The following is a 13,183-nucleotide window of genomic DNA, read 5'->3' as shown; positions in this document are numbered from 1 at the left end:
GTATCAGGAGTCATCCACAAAGTATAATGTACAAGTCCCACTTCGTCCTTGGAGGTGGCACTTTAGGCCACCCTTAGGCCCAGGATCTGTTCTGGGCTCTGAGCTCAGAAATGACCCCTGAGTGGTGCTCAGAGACCACCGATGCCAGGGGTCCCATGGGGTGGGCTGCATGCAAGGTCAGGGCCTTACCTCCTGTACAATCTGCCCCACCCCATTCTCTGCAGTTATAAGAATACCTAGAAATTGTTTCTATTTTTTTTTTATTAGTGATGTATAGTTTTCCGTGTTTATGTCTTTCACCTCCTGTCACTCTGGCCCCTATCTACAAGTTTATGGGAAGCAAAGCATTTTTTGTTTTGTTTTTCCACTGGGCTTAAAAACAATTGATTTTTTTTTAAAAACAATTGTTTTTTTTAAAATTAGATGTTTATTGTTGAAGTGACGGTAATATGTTTACAACGGCATGCTTAACATTGATGGTCTTGGGAAAGAGTTACCACACCTCACCAAAACAAAAATTCTTTTTCCTTCGTGCCTCATGGACACCTAAGATACTAAGGAAATCCATAAATACTTAGAAACATACAAAAATTTATGTTTATGTCTCTTTGTTTTCCCGGGGGGCCGGGCCAGAGAGTGGTTATCAGGGGCAAGTTTTTACCAGATACTCCAAGGAGCTCATGCGCCAAACAATTTGAAGTGTAGCTATGCAATGCTGCGCTGAATATATTTGGTTTTATAAATAATATTACTATTTGATATGTAAGACCTTGTGTTGATAAATGTTAAGTTTAGCCCTTAGCATGATCATGTATTGATGAAACTGTGACTTAAGCAAATTATATCACTTTTCTGCAATTCTTAGCTTTCCCATCTATAAAGTGAATTAAAGCACACTTCCTGTGCTGGTTTGAGGGCCACACGCAGCAGTGGCAGGACCCACGCCAGCTGTGCGTGGAATCACTGTGGCGGGGCTCCAGGACCATGTGTGGAACAAGTCCAGTGCCCCCGCGCCCCCACCCCGCCCTGCACTGTCTCTCCCAGCCTTTCCTTTTGTATTCTTGAAAACTGAAGAGAGAACAAGGGAATAAAGAGCCTTGGGAAGTGAGTGTAGCTGAAAAAACGGAATAAACATGAGTTCAAAAACAAAAAGAGAGAGAGGGAGGGAGGGGGGAGGAGAAAAAGAGGAAAGGGCTACGAAAGAAGGAGGGAAAGAAGAGAAGGAAGGAAGGAGGAAAGGAAGGAAGAAGAAAAGGATGGATGGAGGGAAGGAAAGAAGGAAAAGGGAGGGGAAGAGGGAAGGGGGAAGGGAGAAAGGAAGGGAGGGAGAGAGGGTGGAAGGGAACAAGGAAAGAAGGAAAGGAGGAAGAAAGGAGGAAGGAAGGAAGGAAAGAAGGAAGGAAGGAAGGAAGGAAGGAAGGAAGGTAGGAAGGGAGGGAGGGAGGGAGGGAGGGAGGGAGGAAGGAAGGAAGGAAGGAAGGAAGGAAGGAAGGAAGGAAGGAAGGAAGGAAGGAAGGAAGGAAGGAAGAAGGGAAGGAGGGATGGAGGGATGGAGGAAGGTAAGGTGGGAAGGGAGGAAAAAAGGGAGGAAGGGAACAAGGAAGGAAGGGAGGGAGGGAGGGAGGGAGGGAGGGAGGAAGGAAGGAAGGGAAGGTGGGAAGGGAGGAAAAAAGGGAGGAAGGGAACAAGGAAGGAAGGGAAGAAGGAAGGAAGGAAGGAAGGAAGGAAGGAAGGAAGGAAGGAAGGAAGGAAGGAAGGAAGGAAGGAAGGAAGGAAGGAAGGAAGGAGGGAGGGAGGAAGGGAAGGTGGGAAGGGAGGAAAAAAGGGAGAAGGGAACAAGGAAGGAAGGCAGGGAGGGAGGGAGGAAGGAAGGGAGGAAAAAAGGGAGGAAGGGAACAAGGAAGGAAGGGAGGAAGGGAACAAGGAAGGAAGGGAGGAAGGGAAGAAGGAAGGAAGGAAGGAAGGAAGGAAGGAAGGAAGGAAGGAAGGAAGGAAGGAAGGAAGGAAGGAAGGAAGGAAGGAAGGAAGGAAGGAAGGAAGGAAGGAAGGAAGGAAGGAAGGAAGGAAGGAAGGAAGGAAGGAAGGAAGGAAGGAAGGAAGGAAGGAAGGAAGGAAGGAAGGAAGGAAGGAAGGAAGGAAGGAAGGAAGGAAGGAAGGAAGGGGGTGGGAGGCAGGCCCAGGAGGAGCACCCAGCAGGTCAGGGTCCAGGCTAACGTTGCCGAGGACAGCCAGGCAGACAGCGACGATGCTCAGGCCGGGCCTCCCATCGGGCGTGGCAGGCAGCGGGGCCGGGAAGGAGACGGGGACAAGAGACTGGAACAATAGCGGTTGCGGGCGCGGGGCGGAGGGTCCCGCGGGGGGGCGGGCAGGGCCGTTACCCGGGCTCGGGGCTGTGCGGGAAGGACCCGCGCCCCCACCCGCCCCTGCTCCGCCCTTGGTGCTCCGCGTCTCACAACCGCCGATTCGGGGGAGCTGACACCGAGCGTTGCTCGCACAGCGTCGGGCCCGGGGAGAGGGAAGGGGCTTTGCAAGGGGGTCCCGGCTTCCTGTGCCTCTCCCGCCCCCCGCCCGGCCCCAGCCGCCGCAGCCCGCCCTCTGCACCCCCTCCCGGCGCACACCCCGAACCCCAGCCCTGAGCCTCACTTGGGCTTTGCTGGGGTCAGTGACTTGCACCCCCGGAACGGGGGCCCAAAGCCACTTCGCTTTGCTCGGTGGGAGACACACGTGAGCGCTGTAAAGGGCACAGAACACAACTCAAAAGCGGGGCGTTTTTGTTGCACAGAATGCAACAAAATGCAAGTGTTTGGCAATTGGAAGGTTGATCTTGGATTCTGCAGCAAAATGCCCTGGGTGACACAGAGGTTTCCCGAGGGAAGGGACAAAAGAAATGGAGATGCTGGGGATCGAACCCGGGACCTCATGCATGCTAAGCATGCGCTCTACCACTGAGCTACATCCCCACTGCAGAAAGAGCGTTTTACCTAAACTGTCTTCATGAAATAAGCAGAATTTTATTTTTTTCCTGAAATTTCCATAAATCTATTTCCCCACCCTGGGGATGAAACACTTTTCACCTCTGTATTTTAGGGTAGAAACTCTGAATAGCCTCTATTTTACATACATGGGGTAACTAAGTAGAAGGGAAAAAACTGGGCTGGGAAACCCCAGTAGGAAATGGTTCTTCTCCATGTTTGGATTTGTTACTATGTTGCAGGTCACCACATAGAGCCAGGCAGGAGGAAACAGAAACCTGAACTCTTTAAAGGATGCTCAGGTGGAAATTAGTGGAGCGCAGTAAAGAAGGACGTGGCCATCAGTATAACTTGATTGGAATGAATATGCAGACATCTCTCTGAACATCTGAATTCTTTATTTTTTTTAATTGAATCACCATGAGATACAGTTACAAAACTTTCACGTTTGAGTTTTGGTCATACAATGATGGAACACCCATCCCTCCGCCAGTGCACATTTTCCATCACCAATGTCCCCAGTATACGCCCCCCTTTTCCCACCATTCCCTTGCCTCAATGGCAGGCTATTTCCCCCATACTCTCTCTCTACTTTGGTGCATTATGGTTTGTAATATAGAACATCTGGGTTCTTGACAGGAGCGGATAAGTTGTGACTGCAGCAGTGACAGAGAGAGTCAACTTCTCTTTGGCAAGAGATAAAGGCATAGGAAAGGAAGTGTTGGTCTCTCTAAGAAGTGGGGCTAGAGCCGCTTGGCCGTCCACGTGCAAAGCCATGAGTCAACACAGATTTTATACCTTCACAAAAAATAACTCAAAACATGGACCACAGAATTAATTGCAAATTTCAAAGTTATAAAACCACTTGAAGAGAACATCGAAGAAAGTCTGAGTAACTTTGTGTTCATCAAAAAAAAACAGCTCACGAGCGTGCGGGTGGGTATAGCTGCCTTCCAAAAAGAAAAACCCATGGATAGAAAAATAAACTGGATATATTAAATTTCAAACTTCCACTGCATGAAACACTATTAAGAGACTAGGATGAAAATCATAGACTTGGGGAAATGTTTTGCAAAACACAACACTAACCAAACACTATTATCAAAAATAGATAAATAACTCTTAAAACTCCACGAGAAAAAATAATCCTGGGGCCAGAGGGATAGTACAGTGGGTGAGTGGGTAAGGTGCTTGCCTTGCACGCAGCTGACCCAGGTTTTATCTCAGGCATCCCGTATGGTCACTGGCCAGGAGTGATTTCAGAGCACAGAGGGCAGGAATAACCCCTGAGCATCACCAGCCATGGCCTAAAAATTTTATGGCCTAAAAATTTAAAAAAAAAAAAACCTAATTAAAAATGTCTAGAGGGGCTGCAGTGATAGCACAACCAGTAGAGTATTTGCCTTGCATGCAGCCAACCCCGGTTCAATTCCCAGCATCCCATATGGTCCCCTGAGCAAAGCCAGGAGTGACCCCCCAAAAAAAGAGAAAGTCTAGATCAGATTCCTGACCGAAGAAATAGAGACAGCAAATAAGCATATGAATAGATTCTCAAAATCATGTGTCATTAGGGAATTGAAGATTAAGGGAAAAGTGAGACACTACTGTGAATTTATTAGTGGCCAAAGTGTAGTATACTGACTATCAGATGTGGTCTAACAGGAATTCTCAGTTGTTGCTGATGAGAATGGAAAATGGCATAGTCACCTTGGACTGCAATTTGGTATTTCTTTACCATAATTTTTGGTACTTATATTCCTTTATAGTTACCAAAAAGAGCTGAAATTTTTATGTTCTGGTAAAAAAAAAAAACACCTGCATGTAGATAGATATAGAGCTTGAGCCATAACTGCCAAAGACTGGAAGCAACCAAGATGTACCTTAATAGTGAATGTGTTTAGAAAATAAACACAATTGGAATATTATTTAGCACTGAAAAAAGAAATGAGCTTTCAAGCAAAGACAGGACTGAATCTTACATGCACATTACTAAGTGAAAGAGGTGAGGAAGAATATGAAAAGGCTAACATACCATATGACTCCAACTACGTGGCATACTGGAAAAGGTAAAACTGGAGAGAGTGAAAAAATAGTACTGGTTTTTAAGAGTTCTGGGAAAGGATAGAAGAGAGAGAATTCTCAGGGTAGCAAAACTGTCCAGTATGATGCTGTAGTCGTGGATTCATATCATACATTTGTCAAAACCCATCGCATGTAAAATGTAAAGAACTAACCCTAATATAAATTATGGGTTAGTTACTAATTAGATGTCAATATTGGTTCATCAGTTATAATACCAGTGCCACAATAGTCAATCACTGTCACTGTCATCCCATTGTTCATTGATTTGCTCAAGCGGGCACCAGTAACATCTCCATTGTGAGACTTGCTGTTACTGTTTTTGGCATATCTAATATGCCACAGGGAGCTTGCCAGGCTCTGCTGTGTGGGCAAGATACTCTTGGTAGCTTGCCAGGCTCTCCGAGAGGGATGGAGGAATCAAACCTGGGTCAGCCGCGTGTAAGGCAAACGCCCTACCTGCTGTGCTATCTCTCCAGTCCATAATAGTTAATATAGTAGAAAAATAAATACAAGAGAATATATCTCGGGCATAGAGGAGAATCAGGAACAGAAATAGAACTTTCCAAAGAAGCTAATAATACTCTACAGTAACTAAGGAGAAATAGGGTTTATGTGAATTGGGTATATATTTGTAGGTGAGCGTAGTAGGAAATGACAAGCTTTCTGGGCGATTGCCTCTTTGTACTTGATGTTACGTGACGCCCAAGTACCAGCTGGGTGTGAGCAGTGGGCAGAGAACAGGTAGATTTTAAGAGCCTTCAAGAAGATCTGATGTGTTTTCTCCGATATAACCAAGCAATTCTCCGGCCCCGGGGTATCCTAGGACTCTAATTCCCTTACCTGGAGGTAGCTCAGAACCCAGAGATTAAGGCCTCGGTCCCCTAAAACTGCCTCCACTTCCGAGACCGAGTGTTAGGGTGTTAACTGTATTTCCAGAACACAGGTTTTCCAGCTCAAGAGGTTGCCCTGAAAGAATAGTCAGACATCTATTTCTCCTGGCTATTTTTCCAGTGGCAGGTAGGAACGGATGGTAGCTCACTGAATAGAGCAAAACCGTTCTTTCCACGCAACTGTTTTCTCTCCCTGGAAGCGTTGGGGGGATGGATTTGCTCCTGGGCTGGCGCTGTGCGTTTGCACCTTTCGCGCGTGACCAGATGCGTCACCACGTAGCTGCACCGCTCTGAAGCCTGAGCAAGTCGAACCTTCTTTGAAAGGCCCGGGAGTAGCCTTTGCTCCTTTCCGTCTGGCTTCCGATCTGGCCCCCGAGAGGGACCAACAGCCGTGCGAGGCTCCTGCCACGGTGTTCCGGGGTGCGGGCTGGCCAAGGAGGGGGGGCTCGGGTCCGACCACTTGCATTCACCTTCAGAGATCGCCGCTCCGTGGTGGAACACGAAACCACCAAGTAATTGTGCAAAAACGTGCAGCTATAACAGAACAGGATGTCTCTCCAGGTTGGTCCCACCGCCGGGGGATGTAGCTCAGTGGTAGAGCGCATGCTTCGCATGTATGAGGCCCCGGGTTCGATCCCCGGCATCTCCAAGGTTCCTTTTTCCACTCTTGGCCTAATTATTAGTAAATAAAATATTTCAGTCATCACATTTTGTCATTATTGTTTTCCCTTTAAATAGGTTCATTAGCCACCAGCAGGCTCTCTTCTCTCCTGCTTTAGCTAACCTCCGCCTTCAGCCCTTGGACACTTCTTGGGTACTTTAGGGTGCGATTCGCAGCGCAGAAAAGCCACAAGCCAGAAGCAAATTCCTCCTACAATTCCTCCAGGAACCACTGATTGAAAGCAAACCTGTTGAGGGGTGGAAACAGAGGAGCACTGGGTCCTGGGGGAAGGGAGGTGGGTACCCCTGGGGACGGGTGTGGTGTTGGGATTATGGGTTTGAGACACTATCATTGACAGGATTGTAAACCGCAGAATTGAAAATCAGTATTTTAAAAATCTGTCGACATTTTGTTGCATGTGATTTCCTATTGTTTCTGTGTATGTTTATGGGTTTTACTTCATCTTTTAAAAGGCAACCGGAGTCTTATTCTATACATTTTAATCTATCATGGTTATTTGGGCCTTAATTTTTTTAAGCTTCATAAAGCTCAAACTTCCTTTTTGTTAGAAATTGTGTCTTAATCACAGTTATTTATCTACTATATCTAGCACAGCATCTCTAGCTGTAATATATTTATTGATAAATAATTGTTTATTGCCAGCAGTAAATTCATATAAACAAGTTGAATGCAGTAAAGTACAATGGAACAAAAAGTTTAAAAGACTAAAAAATAAAAAAAAACCTTTACACACATATGACAATATAACCAAGGAGAAGAACTTTGACACAATCTTCAATAAACAACAATAAAGTAGAAAAATACCCACATTATTGAGGAATTTTTGTTCATTTTGTTCTCTTCTTAGCCACATTCAGCTGAGCTCAAGGATTATTCAAGATCACTCCTGGCTATGTGTCACAGATTATATGTGGTGCTGGGGATTGAACCCTGGTCAACAGGTGCAAAGCAAGCACCTAAACCACTATATGGTATTTCCAGCCCCACTACTGGGAAATCTTTGAGTAGTACCAGTGATTTTATTTAAATATCATAGTTTAGTGCTTATTTCAACTGTTCTTTATGTTTATTTGAACATCCCCTATACACACAGTCTTAGCTAGAATGTGTATCTATGCTACTAAAAAAGTAACACGAGAAACTGGAGTGATAGCACAACGGGTAGGGTGTTTGCCTTGCACGTGCCCAACCTGGGTTTGATTCCCAGCATCCCATATGGTCCCCCGAGCACCGCCAGGAGTAATTCCTGAGTGCAGAGCCAGGAGTAACCCCTGAGCACGGCCGGATGTGACCCAAAAAGAAAAAAAAAGTAACACGACTTGGGAACATTTTTTAAATTTTTCAATTTTTCAAATCTAAAATTTTCTCTCAAAATTTCCAATTCTGGGGCTGGAGAGAGCTGGATGGACTGAGCACAGGCTTTGCATGAAAGGGGACCCCCCCAACTGGTCCTCAAACCAAATTAGTTAATTAGTTCAAATCTTCATTCAAACTGGGAGGAGTTGTGAATTTTGCACACTTTAAGAATGAAAATTAGGGGTCAGAGAGATAGTAAGGGGGCAAGGCGCTTTCCTTGAGTGTAGCCAACCCAGGTTTAATCCCTGGCACCCCATAGTATTCCCCAGAGTAAGCCCTGAGCATCACAGGGTGTGGTCCATAAAACAAAATTTTAAAAGGATGAAAATTATTTGTGATCTTTTCATATTGATCAGTAAATCATTGAGACAGAAATATTCAGAGGCAATATGCATGTTTTCTATTTCATTATTTGTATATAGAAAAGCCAAGGGGTTTTTGTGCATTGATTTTGTTTTGCAGACTTCTTTGTTTGTGTGTCACTTCTGGCAGTGCTCAAGAGACTATTAAGGTGCCAGGTATCAGACCCTGGTCATCTGCAATACGAGGGCTTTATCTACTGCACTCTCTCTCCTGGGAGTCCACCAGGACTTCCTGTGGAAGAGACATTCCCTTTACTCTTCAACTTCCTCCCATCTTGTTGACAGCGCTTTCAGAAACAATACAAAAGCTGATGCAAGATGTACAAGTATGAGTACCACCCAGTATTCCTGGGAGGGCTGTGTCTCTAGTCCTGAGACCCTGGTAACAGAAGTTAACTAGAGAGGGATTAAAGTAGATACATCTGCTGGGATAATAACTGTACTTGACTGAAGAGATGTTTCCACAAATAGGGAGAACACCAGAGGAAGGAAGTGAAATTAATAAGTTTTTACAAGATCTCTCTATGCCTAGATAGATCCTCAAATACAGCTGTACCTGGGGCATACAGTAGATGTTTTACACCTTGACTCAAAGTGTTTGCTGCAGATGAACCAGACAGAATGGTTTTTTTTCTGTTGTTGCTGTTGGTTTGGTTTTTGGGTTTTTGGGCAACACCTGCCCGGGCTCAGGGGTTACTCCTGGCTCTGTGGTCAGGAATAACTCCTAGAGTGCTCAGGGAACCATATGGGATTCTGGGGATTGAACCAGGTCATTGATGTGCAAGATAAGCACCTTACTCGCTGTACTACCGCTCCAGCCCCCTGATAGAAATTTAAATGTTCTTTTTTCCATTTTTATTCAGGCAATGTGATTTCTAATACAGCTTATAAAATTCATGCCACAATGTTCCAACGCCAGTGTCAGAGTCCTTCCACCAAAGTCTCGTGTTCCCCTCCCACTCCCACCCCCACCTCCTCGGTTCTATAGGCCAATTCTCAACTGCTGTGGCCATTGGCCATTTGTCATCCCCTTATTATGTTTGTATTCCACATCTAAAAGCAATCATTCTGTATTTATCTCCCTCCTTCTGACTGACCACTCAGCATGATACCCTCTAGTTCCACCCACTTAGGGGCAAATTCCATCTTTTCATCATATAGCTGAGCAATACTCCAGTGTGTATATAGACCACAGTTTCTTTTTTTAAAAAAATGTGTTTTATTTTATAAAGTAGTTCACAACATTTGGTTACATTTAATATTTAAACATCAATCCTGGGGCTGGAGCAATAGCACAGCGGGTAGGGAGTTTGCCTTACACGCGGTCGACCCGGGTTCGATTCCCAGCATCCCATATGGTCCCTTGAGCACCGCCAGGAGTGATTCCTGAGTGCATGAGCCAGGAGTAACCCCTGTGCATCGCCAGGTGTGACCCAAAAAGCAAATAAATTAAAAAATGAAAAATAATAAAGAAATGCATATGTGAAATCTGTTTAAAAAAAAAAAAAAAACATCAATCCTGCCACCATTGCACCTTCCCACCACCATATTTCGAATGTTTCGATCCCAAGCCCCAACCCCTGCCCCAAAGAAAAACTGAGATAATATATTTTATATTGTTTGTTATTAAAAAACACTGAAAATGGTACAAAAAGGCTTCCTTAGGGGAAAGAATGTGAAGATTGTTGTATTTCACCCAGGGACCATGAAGCCCTTTTATAAGAGATCACTAATATGTTGTCAGAGGTTGAGCCTTGTATGCTTATATATATATGTATCTGTAAAAAATATTTCCTTATTTTCTAACAAGGTTCAACCTCCTTGTTAGAGGCTGAGCTTTGTATGCTTATATATATATATATATTATATATATGTATCTGTAAAAAATATTTCCCTCTAAGATCAATTGCCTTCTACTTTGAATCTCATCAAATGTGATGCAATACTCTTGGAGTATGGGTAGGCTGTGTGGTATGAATTGTCCTGTGGATTTGCGGTCATGCAAAGACAGTTTCTTTATCCCCGCATTTGCTTTTTGGCATTTGGGTTGTTTCCAGGTCTTAGCTATTGTAGGTTTCTATACTGTCACGAACATAGGAACCCAGATACCACAAAGAATTTTGAAGGAAATCCTTGGGATGGAGGAGGAGATGATAGTTTTCAGTCACTCTCAGGTGATTCTAAATAAACATCCCAAAGTCATTTACTGCTAAATTGGTGCCACTGAGGAAGAATGGGGAATAGAGGACAATGGAGAGCAAAGGGAAGTGGCTAAAAGATGAGTATAGGAGAGAAGAGGCAGCTCAGAGGAGCTATCAGAAGACCAGAAGCTGTGGGAATGGGACTTCAAACACCGATAGGATTTGGATAAATAGATGTGGAGCTTTCCAAGCTCATCTCTCCTGCACTGTTATTCTTAACCAAGGTGTCGAGAAACCCACATGGTTTGCTTTGCTCACAGGACACTTCTGTGGTTAGCTTGCTGTTGGCCAAGAGTGGTGCAGGAATAGAAACAGGAAATATTCACAGTAGCAGGAAAGTCCCAGCCCAACGCTGTGTGACTTGTGGGGACAATGTGCGTAGAAACATGTGTCGTTGGTGGCTCTGAGCTAGTGAGGATGAGGTGGGAGCTGAATTTCTAGAGCAACGGGCCTGGAATAGAAGCAACAACAGAGAGAGACAGGTAAAGCAGACACTAAGCCAACTCTGGATGGGAATGGTTTCAAGAATAAAGTTTCAGCACCTCGGAGAGCGCAGTAATAGTCTAACTAGGGCACAAAATTTGTGCCTGGACACCATAAATTTCAAACATTGAAACTACTTAAACCATAATTAAACAACAAAAATAAACATAAAATCCAACAAAAATGTTAATTCAAGGATGGAGCTGTAAGTTAAAACCCAGAATTTTCACTGCTTCCCATTTTGTTTCTTACTCAGGTGCAAAAGCCCTCTGGAAGACCTCCTAGGGAACATAGTTAGTGTTCTCTCTTGCTTTTCGTATTCTGCATTTGTCTCAGCAGTAGTCTGACGAGCAATAGTTTGGACAGAGAAGTCTGGTTTACAATATGTTTCAGAATTGAGTTATCCTCTTCCAGAACTAATGGTAAAGCTCATCTTCAAGACAAGATAGGATAGACATAGCAATGTAACTAGTAAGTAATTTAGATGTAAGAGAAGAAGGATAAAGCAAGAGATAGAAAGACCTATAATTAATTGCCTTATTTCAGGAGTGTCTGTCTTATCCCTTCTTTTTTTTTTGATAATTTGTTTTCTTTTTTATGCCTTCTTGTACATCTATTTTTTAAAATGTTAATTGTTACACAAGTGGTTCTAGATTATTTTGTATGAATAAATTCACAAAGAACTTTTGGAATCTCTCTCCCTCTAGCCAAAATACTAGAATCTAATTCAACGCGTGGCTAACAAATCTCCTTGGGGTTCTCAGTTCAAACTTCAGTTTAGAAGTCCCCACATTTATTGACAGCTACTGCAAACTTTGGTTACTTTTAACATTATTTTGTTTTGGGGCCACACCAGTTGTGCTCAGGGCTTACTCCTGGTTTTGTACTTAGGGATCATTCCTGGCAGGGTTGGGGGACCATAGTGATGTCAGGGATCAAAACTAAGTCTGCAAGGTGTGCAAGGCAAATGCTCTACCCACTGTACTCTCTCTGCAGTCCCATCCCAGTCAAAACTTGATACTGTCAGTAGGATAATCTGCATTTATCTATATAACATTTGCATTTATATGAATTATGTCTCTGTATTTGCAGGATATATACATATTAATACTGACTCATTTGCATTTTCCAGCCTGTGCAATAATAGAATTTGCGGGTCTATTGATCATGTCTCCATTTTGTAGGATATCACACTGGTACAATATATTGATAGTGTAATCCTACTGAACTGCTTTTGATTCCTTGGTCTGAAAGAAGCAATTGCTTTAGATACCTTAGTAAGAAACTGGCCCTGCAGAGTGAGAAGAAGAGATAAAAATACAGAAGTTCAGAAACCTCTCACTTTGTTGTCAAATATTACTGATTTCTAGAAATAGTGAAGAGCAAGTTGCTGAATCTGGCAGGACACCTTTCTAATTCAGTAATTTATTTTTTTTCCAGTGCAGGGCATCAAACCCAGGTCTCATGCATGCAAGGCGTGTGTTTTTTATTGAACCGACATCCCTAGTGAGCCCCTAAAGTCTTCATTTAAAAAATTCCCTCAAATTCAAGAAAACAAAATCCTTTGAAGCGGTTTCTATCACTCGTTTGAGGGGCAGGCAAGATGAGGGGAAGGTAAAATTAAGTGTCTTTGGTAATGTCCTTTTTTGCCAAAGTGAATTTTCAACTCTCAAAACTATTTTCCACCACAACTTCGTTTTGTGGAATAACTTCAGCCAACATAATCGTGATAGTTGGAAGTACCTGGAAAATAAAAGAGCACCCACATTAGGCGAGTGTCCGTCCTTTAGAGGGAACAGGGTTCTTGCAGAACCCAGGAGATGGAGGTGCCGGGGATTGAACCCGGGGCCTCGTGCATGCTAAGCACGCGCTCTACCACTGAGCTACACCCCCTCAGAAACCCTGACCCTACTACACACATTATCGAACTTTCTGTGATTTGATGATTTGCAAAGACTCTTATACACAGTTCCACTGTTGCTGAACCCCTTAATTGCATTGGCAGCTACATCAAAAGAAAGTCAAAATAATGGTAGGTCTTTCATAGACTTCCTAATGTTAAATCCAGTTAACTAAATTCCAGGCAACACTTGAATAGAGGAAGGCAAAACCCCCTCCTAGCTCTGTCACTGAAAGAGCTCAGAAAACAAAGAGA

At 43.8% G+C, this 13,183-nt stretch overlaps 3 non-coding genes across 3 annotated transcripts; 1 reads left to right on the top strand and 2 right to left on the bottom strand.

Annotated features, from left to right (window-relative positions):
• Positions 1 to 2,888: 2,888 nt before the first annotated feature.
• On the bottom strand, positions 2,889 to 2,960 carry TRNAA-AGC (transfer RNA alanine (anticodon AGC)). Its single transcript has one exon. It is a non-coding gene; the product is annotated as a tRNA-Ala (tRNA).
• Positions 2,961 to 6,521: 3,561 nt separating this feature from the next.
• On the top strand, positions 6,522 to 6,593 carry TRNAA-CGC (transfer RNA alanine (anticodon CGC)). The gene has a single exon. It is a non-coding gene; the product is annotated as a tRNA-Ala (tRNA).
• A 6,256-nt stretch (positions 6,594 to 12,849) lies between these two features.
• TRNAA-AGC (transfer RNA alanine (anticodon AGC)) lies at positions 12,850 to 12,921 on the bottom strand. The gene has a single exon. It is a non-coding gene; the product is annotated as a tRNA-Ala (tRNA).
• Positions 12,922 to 13,183: the final 262 nt, after the last annotated feature.

Source organism: Sorex araneus, chromosome 2, assembly GCF_027595985.1.
Source record: "Sorex araneus isolate mSorAra2 chromosome 2, mSorAra2.pri, whole genome shotgun sequence".
NCBI classification, from domain to species: Eukaryota; Metazoa; Chordata; class Mammalia; order Eulipotyphla; family Soricidae; genus Sorex; species Sorex araneus.
Note: the sequence above shows the minus strand (reverse complement) of the source record. Positions and strands in the feature narration are given on the sequence as shown.